General features: G+C 38.7%; 1 non-coding gene across 1 annotated transcript; it reads right to left on the minus strand.

Moving 5' to 3' along the window:
• Nucleotides 1-7,019: 7,019 nt before the first annotated feature.
• On the minus strand, nucleotides 7,020-7,160 carry LOC116271402. Its single transcript, XR_004179957.1, has one exon. It is a non-coding gene; the product is annotated as a U4 spliceosomal RNA (small nuclear RNA).
• Nucleotides 7,161-8,745: the final 1,585 nt, after the last annotated feature.

An 8,745-nucleotide genomic window follows, 5' to 3' on the forward strand; every position in this document is an offset into this window, starting at 1 on the left:
TCAATCATACTCTGAGGTAAATTGTGACAGGATAAATATCTCTAAGAAAAAGATTAGATGGAGGAGGTACCAAGATGGCCAAATAGGAACAGCTCCAGTCCCCAGCTCCCAGTGTGAGCGAGGCAGAAAACGGTGATTTCTGCATTTCCAACTTAGGTACTGGGTTCATCTCACTGGGGCTTGTCAGACAGTGGGTGCAGCTCAGGAATGTGAGCCAAAGCAGGGCAGGGCATCGCCTCACCGGGAAGTGCAAGGGGTCGAGGAATTCCCTTTCCTAGCCAAGGGAAGCCATGACAGGTGGTACCTGGAAATTTGGAACACTCCCACCCTAATACTGTGCTTTTCCAACAGTCTTAGCAAACGGCACATCAGGAGATTATATCCAGTGTCTGATTCGGAGGGTATCACGCCCACGGAGCCTTGCTCACTGCTAGCACAGCAGTCTGAGATCAAACTGCAAAGTGGCAGTGAGGCTGGGGGAGGGGCATCCGCCATTGCTGTGACTTGAGTAGGTAGCATTCCTGTACACCAATAACAGACAAACAGAGAGCCAAATCATTAGTGAACTCCCAGTCACAATTGCTTCAAAGAGAATAAAATACCTAGGAATCTAACTTACGAGGGATGTGAAGTACCTTTTCAAGAAGAACTACAAACCACTACTCAGTGAAATAAAAGAGGACACAAACGAATGGAAGAACATTCCATGCTCATGGATAGGATGAATCAATATCATGAAAATGGCCATATTGCCCAAAGTAATTTATAGATTCAATGCCATCCCCATCAAGCTATCAATGACTTTCTTCACCGAATTGGAAAAAAACTACTTTAAAGTTCATATGGAACCAAAAAAGAGCCCGCATTGCCAAGACAATCCTAAGCCAAAAGAACAAAGCTGGAGGCATCACGCTATCTGACTTTAAACTATACTACAAGGCTACAGTAACCAAAACAGCATGGTACTGATACCAAAACAGAGATATAGACCAATGAAACAGAACAGAGCCCTCAGAAATAATACACATCTACAACCATCTGATCTTTGACAAACCTGACAAAAACAAGAAATGGGGAAAGGATTCCCTATTTAATAAATGGTGCTGGGAAAACTGGCTAGCCATAGGTAGAAAGCTAAAACTGGATCCCTTCCTTACACCTTATACAAAAATTAATTCAAGATGGATTAGAGACTTAAATATTAGACCTAAAACCATAAAAACCCTAGAAGAAAATCTAGGCTACACCATTCAGGACATAGGCATGGGCAAGGACTTCATGACTACAAGCAATGGCAACAAAAACCAAAATTGACAAATGGGTTCTAATCAAACTAAAGAGCTTCTGCAAAGCAAAAGAAACTACCATCAGAGTGAACACGCAACCTACAGAATGGGAGACAATTTTTACAATCTACCCATCTGACAAAGGGCTAGTATCCAGAATCTACAAAGAACTTAAACAAATTTAGAAGAAAAAATCAAACAACACCATCAAAAAGTGGGCAAAGGATATGGACAGACACTTCAAAAGAAGACATTTGTGCAGCCAACAGACACATGAAAAAATGCTCATCACCAATGACCATTAGAGAAATGCAAATCAAAAACCACAATGAGATACCATCTCACACCAGTTAGAATGGCAATCATTAAAAAGTCAGGAAACAACAGGTGCTGGAGAGGATGTGGAGAAATAGGAACACTTTTACACTGTTGGTGGGACTGTAAACTAGTTCAACCATTGTGGGAGACAGAATGGCGATTCCTCAAGGATCTAAAACTAGAAATACCATTTGACTCAACCATCCCATTACTGGATATATACCCAAAGGATTATAAATCATGCTGCTATAAAGACACATGCATATGTATGTTTATTGCGGCACTATTCACAATAGCAAAGTCTTGGAACCAATCCAAATGTCCATCAGTGACAGACTGGATTAAGAAAATGTGGCACATATACACCATGGAATACTATGCAGCCATAAAAAAGGATGAGTTCATGTCCTTTGTAGGGACATGGATGAAGCTGGAAACCATCATTCTGAGCAAACTATCATAAGAACAGAAAACCAAACACCACATGTTCTCCCTCATAGGTGGGAATTGAACAATGAGAACACTTGGACACAGGGTGGGGAACATCACACAATGGGGCCTGTCGTAGGGGAGGGAGTGGGGAAGGATAGCATTAGGAGATATACCTAATGTAAATGATGAGTTAATGGGTACAGCACACAACGTGGCACATGTATACATATGTAACAAACCTGCACGTGGTGCACATGTACCCTAGAACTTAAAGTATAATAAATAAATAAATAAATAAAAAAGAAAGAAAAAAGAAAAAGATTAGATGATCAGTTTTCTAGAAGATTTCAAGTACAATACAACCATTCATACCTCTTGGGTAAATTACCAAAATTAGTGTTTAAATTAAAAGTTTTATTCCTTATGCTTGCCAGAACTGCAGAACTGTTATAACATCTACATTCTGCTAGGAAGTGTTCTACCATTAGCACCAAAGAAATTTGCAGATTTCTTATTTTATCTTTGGTTTTTAATGTTTTAAAAAGCCCCCTCTTTTCAATCTAAAGGATTTCGCGAATATAATAATAAAATAAAGATTTCAATGAAGACATATAGAGATATTTAATATAAATGTGTAAGATTATATAAACAAAATAAAATAGATACTATACACGTATGGCAAATACCTATGTGAAAGTTTGGGGATATAATTTTTCTACAAGAAATATAATTTTATTTGCAATAATGCTGAATTTAGATCTTGTCAAAAATATCAAATTTTTAAGAGAAAAAAATAAGGTTGAAAAACCTGGCTACACTGGATATAGTTTTTTTTTTTTAATTTTTAATTTGGAAATTCCATTATCTGTAGCACAGAAGGCATTCACACAGTTCTACCAGTCTATCTTTGACAATAAAACAAGCAAGACTGCGTCCTGCTATCAAACGGGAAAAACTTCAAAAAGGAAATTAACATTTCAAACGGAAGAAAGAAGCAGCATTTACTGAAACTTGTTTTTGAATTATTTATATGTGATGATCTGTGCATTCCGTGGGGGTTAGAGCATTATAGAGAGAATAGGGAACACCTGTCCCAAGAGCTGTGGGCAGTGATTCATCAATCACAACAGCGAAACGTTCCATGACTAAGAATCAAATAACACATTCCCTGTAATTTCTGGTTTCCAGTCTTGCTTGGCAATATAGGTTTTATCCCTCAATGAAGCTGGAGGCTTAGAAAACGCGAACTTCCTCTTATAAAGGGAATGTAGTCTCTGAAATCACTGCTCAACTTATCATCAACCCAAACCTTTTGTTTTTTCTCTCGCTCTTGTTGCCCAGGCTAGAGTGCAATGGCGTGATCTCAGCTCACTGCAACCTCCATCTCCCGGATTCGAGTGAGTCTTCTGCCTCAGCTTCCCGAGTAGCTGGGATTGCAGGCATGTGCTACCACGCCCGGCTAATTTTGCATTTGTAGTAGAGACAGGGTTTCTTCATGTTGGTCAGGCTGGTCTTGAACTCCTGACCCCATGATCCATCTGCCTTGGCCTCCGAAAGTGCTGGGATTACATACATGAGCCACCACGCCCGGTCCAACCTAAACTACTGTATCCAGCCTCCAACACTGCAGAGTCTTGTTTAGTTACTCAGAAAAAGGATTTATAAATATTTATTTGTTTACCTGTGTATTATATAACATCTCCTCCACTAGGATTTAAAAATGCTTTCTGAAGTCAGGAAGTTGTCTAATTATCTTGGCAGTGGTAGAAACTAGAAAAGTGGGTATTAAAAGATGTTTGTTCGGTGGCTCAAGCCTGTAATCCCAGCACTTTGGGAGGCCGAGGCGGGTGGATCACGAGGTCAGGAGATCGAGACCATCCTGGCTAACATGGTGAAACCCTGTCTCTACTAAAAATACAAAAAACTAGCCGGGCGTGGTGGCGGGCGCCTGTAGTCCCAGCTACTCGGAGGCTGAGGCGGAAGAATGGCGTGAACCCGGGAGGCGGAGCTTGCAGTGAGCCGAGATCGCGCCACTGCACTCCAGCCTGGGCGACAGAGCGAGACTCCGTCTCAAAAAAAAAAAAAAAAAAAAAAAAGATGTTTGTTGAGTGAATGAGCAAACAGCATGGTTACATGGATGAGCTATAAATCCAATGTCTAGAGTGACACTGAAGCTTTGTCAGAGAGGTCAGCAGTGTGATTGTAACATGGACAGGGTTGGAGGAGGGGGCAAAAACAAAGTCAGAAAATATTGGCTGGAAAATCGCTCTTAGACTTACGAGCTATAGGTTGTCTCAAGTGGTTCAGAACTTAGCCTGTGAAAGTGGGCACCAGTATAATGATTGGCATATTTTGGATTGAAAAGTATGGAAGTATGAATTTACCACACAAACAGGAATTATTTCCAACCTATAGAACAGTTATTTTCACAAACCAGAAGGGAATACATTTTGCCTAGCCCAGAGGAACACTAACCACATCATATTGTAAGTATTAAAATCCCAACAGCCTTGAAAAGAAATAAAAGCAACTTTATTATTCCCCCTTCTATAATTTAAGAAACAAATGTTTCCATTAGGAAATATGTGCTACTGCAGCACATCATTTTCCCTAAAAATTCCATTTAGACAGTTAAAATCGGTATTGAATAGTTTGCCCAAATAAATATTATGTGTGAAAAGCACAAACATTTTTACTGGAGATGTTACAATTTAATATGAAATAACTTCTCCTGGTAGGAAAATGACTGCTTCATAGAGATATTTTAATGTAACTTAGTATTTTAGCTAAGATTACACTCTCATGATTCAGAAAAATCACTGACTCTTTTATTTTCTTTCTGTATCGTATTTTGTTTCCTTTCCTAGTAAATAATGTTTAATGAAGACTTAGATATTTTCATTTACTGACTCCCAAATCGTCCAGGCAGATAAAGGCAAGAATCCTTAAGATATATTGCATGTATTGTCCAGACTTACTTTACTACCACGTAAGCTCTCCACAAATGTCTGGCATCTAAGTCTAGGAAATTCTTATGAGAAGATTCTTGCCTCTAGTAATGTCTGATTACCTTTGCAAGAATTTCCCTAACATTACATTTAAAAAAAGAACTTTTAAAACCCTCAGAAATCTTACCTACTAGTAGGCTTTTCATTGGCTATAGTTTCTACCCAGTTGATCTTATTTAAGATTGCTCCATTTTTGCTCCTTTCTCTATGTTATAGTCATTTCCGAGAAATATCACATGTCCCAAGTGAGTGTGGCCACAGATGATGAGGCTTACTGTATCACAATAATTCTCTTTTTTTAAAGATTCAGTGTCAGGACTGACTTTAAGGAACTGTAGAGTGGAGTTACTAGGAAAGCAATTAACTGTTAGGGTGAACTAAATGAACGTATTTTAAAATCTATAAGCTACATTGTAGTTGGAAATATAAAATGTGAAAATGTCATCACTGAGGCTAGTGATAGACCTTTTTAGACTCTATTAACATGATTAGGTTTCAAAATAAGATATAATTAAATTAATAATTGCATCTTCTACATAATTTTAAGAATAAGCCTTTAATAAAATCAGTATGCATTCTAATTGTTTATTTACACAATATTAATATTCAGACAGAAGGATCACTAAAGCACAGTTAATTAAATATAAATTAATGTGGTGGAATATTTAATTATCTTTTCTACACCTCACGACTAATGATTATGTAAATGCCTTGCATTTAATCTTGTTGCCAGGAAATTAACTTAATGGCCTTCAGCAAATGAACATTTTGTATGCATTACAGGACACTTTATCTAAATTTTAACAGCATGGTATTAGTTTCAGATAATAACATGATTACACAATTTAACATGTAAATATATACAATAGTTTTACGCCTCCCCTGCCTTTTCTTTTCTTAACAAAAAGGAGACTGAAATGGTTCAGATATCATTCAATAACTCAAGTTCTGTAGTGTGAAAGGTTTCTTTACTCATCTATAGAAAGCCAAGTCCATTTAAATAAAAACACTTCAACAGAGAAAAGGCAAGTCCCTTTGCAGTGGACAGTTAAATCGATGATTTCACACAATGCCACCTCTAGAAGTTAATCACTTTGGATGTCAGTGAGAGGCAGGAACATCCGCACTCGAAGTGAATTCTCCAAGCTTTGGGGATTTTGTGAAGTGCCAGCACTTTGGATGTGTTAAGAGAGTCTGGAGACTTGTAGGTCTCTCAAGGAATCTAAGCCCAGGATTAATTACAAGTCTCATTAGATATCACTAAAAATATGGGCGGCAGAGATTTAATTTGCCAAGGTCAGATTCTCGTCATGAACAGTTTCAATGAGTAGTCGTTCAGGAATAGAAGTGATCTGTTCTGCACTGGATGGAACATCTCCACACGGGGACGCTAGGCGGATGAACGATCAGGCATTTCTCATTTCACTGACCACAGCATATGCCTTTGCACCCCCACCTCCACTCTTACTCACTGCTGCAGACTGATAGCACCAGCATTTCACTTCCTAGAAGTGTTTTTTTTGACACCAGAACCCACACTGCTGTTTAACTGGAAGGTCACTTTACAAGAGTCTGCTATCCAGCATACGTCATCCTGGCAGCCCCAGTCAATGATCAGAATTGGTGTATTAATGGCTTGGCTACCTTGCCCCTTGGGTGAGATCATTCAGAGGCAGAAGTTTTACAATGACGCCCAGAGTTTCCTATTAGAATTGAGCTCTCTTTACCCATGGGAAGTGGTGTGATAAGGCATCTTTTTTTTTTTTTAAACTTCTATTTTAGGTCTAGGGGTACAGGTACAGGTCTATTATATAGGTAAACTGTGTGCTACAGGAGTTTGGTGTGCAGATTATTTCATCACTCAGGTAATAAGCATAGCACCCAACAGGTAGTTTTTTTATCCTCTCCCTCCTCCTACCCTCCATCCTCAAGTAGGCACTGGTATCTGTTGTTCCTCTTTTTTTTTTTTTTTCAGTCTCTGTAGAGAGTGTCAAAAATTGCCAATGCTGACTATATTTCAAGTCATCACGGAGGGGTATTGGGAAAAGTTTTCTATTATCAATAATTGCACCTCGGATAAACCTCATTGGCTACAATACTGCCACTACACAAAGCTGTTTCTTTCTTTATATTCATGTGTTCTCATTGTTTAGTTCCCACTTCAAGTGAGAACATGCAGTAGTTAGCTTTCTGTTTCTGCATTAGTTTGCTTAGAATATTGGCCTCCAGCTTCAACAATGTTGCTGCAAAGCACACGATCTCATTCTTTTTTATGGCTGCATAGTGTTCCATGGTGTGTATGCACCACATTGTCTTTATTCAGTGTGCTGTTGATGGGCATTTAGATTGATTATGTATCTTTGCTATTGTGAATATTGTTGTGATTAACATGTGTGTGCATGTGTCTTTATGGTAGAATAATTGATATCCCTTTGGGTATATACCCAATAATGGAATTGTTGGGTCGAATAGTAATTCTGTTTTAAGTTCTTTGAGAAATCACCACAGTGCTTTCCACAATGGCTGAACTAATTTGCATTCCCACCGGCAGTGTATAAGCATTCCCTTTTCTCTGCAACCTTGCCAACATCTGTTATTTTGTGACTTTTTAATAATAGCCATTCTGACTGGTGTGAGATGGTATCTCATTGTGGATAAGGCATCTTTAACTGCCTCCCCTTCTCTACCTCACTTCCCAGCTCCCACACCAGTGTTTATCTCACCTTTAAGTAAAGTCCTTGCATTTACCTCTTTATTCAGCTTCTATTTCTAGGGGAATCCAAACTAAGACATTGCGTCTGCTTGCTAGGAGGGAAATCAATGTATAGTTACACATAAGATTGAGACCAGGACATTAGAAAATTGCATTAGAATTAGCACAAGATCCAAGAACTTCTAGGTTTACTAGATCACAGCCATTCTTCGCTAACTCCTTGAATAAGATGTAGAGGAAAATAATAACGATGAAGATAGCTAATGTTTGATACATAATATGTATCAGATACTTTTAAGTACATTACATATAGTATCTCGGTCCATTCTCAGAAAAAAATCCACAATGTAGAAACTATTATAATTGCTCCAAATAAGGTGACTTATAAAACCATCTATTTTATTAAACTTCACGATTGTGGGAATCAGGAATTCAGACAAGTCTGGGTTGAATAATTCTGTTCCTCATGACATTGATGTAGATTACTTTTTGTATTCAGGTGAAGGATGGGCGGATCTAGAAAATCCAAAGCAGCTTCACTCACTCATCTGATACATTGGAAAGAATGGTTGGAAGGCTGGGCTTACTGGGGGTTGCCAACCAGAGCACATACACATGGTGTCTCCAGCATAGTGGTCTCAGATGGTTTAACTTCTTACATGGTAGCTCAAGAACCCCAGAGAGAGGTTCCAAAAGAAAGAAATGTAAACTGTCTGTCCTTAAGGCATGGACCTAGAAACTGGCACCACTGCAAGGAACATGGGAGTACAAATAAATGTTCTCACCACAAAATTTGTTACCAAGCAATCAACAGGCTTGCTTTCCAACAAACATAGAGGCCAATACCATGGCACCAACTCTTGAGAAAAGAAGAGCCTTCATGTGAGTCAACCAGCAAAGAGAAAGAAGGGAACACTCAAATCTGTCTCCTTGCGCTGGGGTTTGGGTCGGGTTTTATAAGAGTAGGGTAATGAGATGTGATCTGATT

This window comes from Papio anubis, chromosome 18 (assembly GCF_008728515.1).
Source record: "Papio anubis isolate 15944 chromosome 18, Panubis1.0, whole genome shotgun sequence".
NCBI lineage: Eukaryota > Metazoa > Chordata > Mammalia > Primates > Cercopithecidae > Papio > Papio anubis.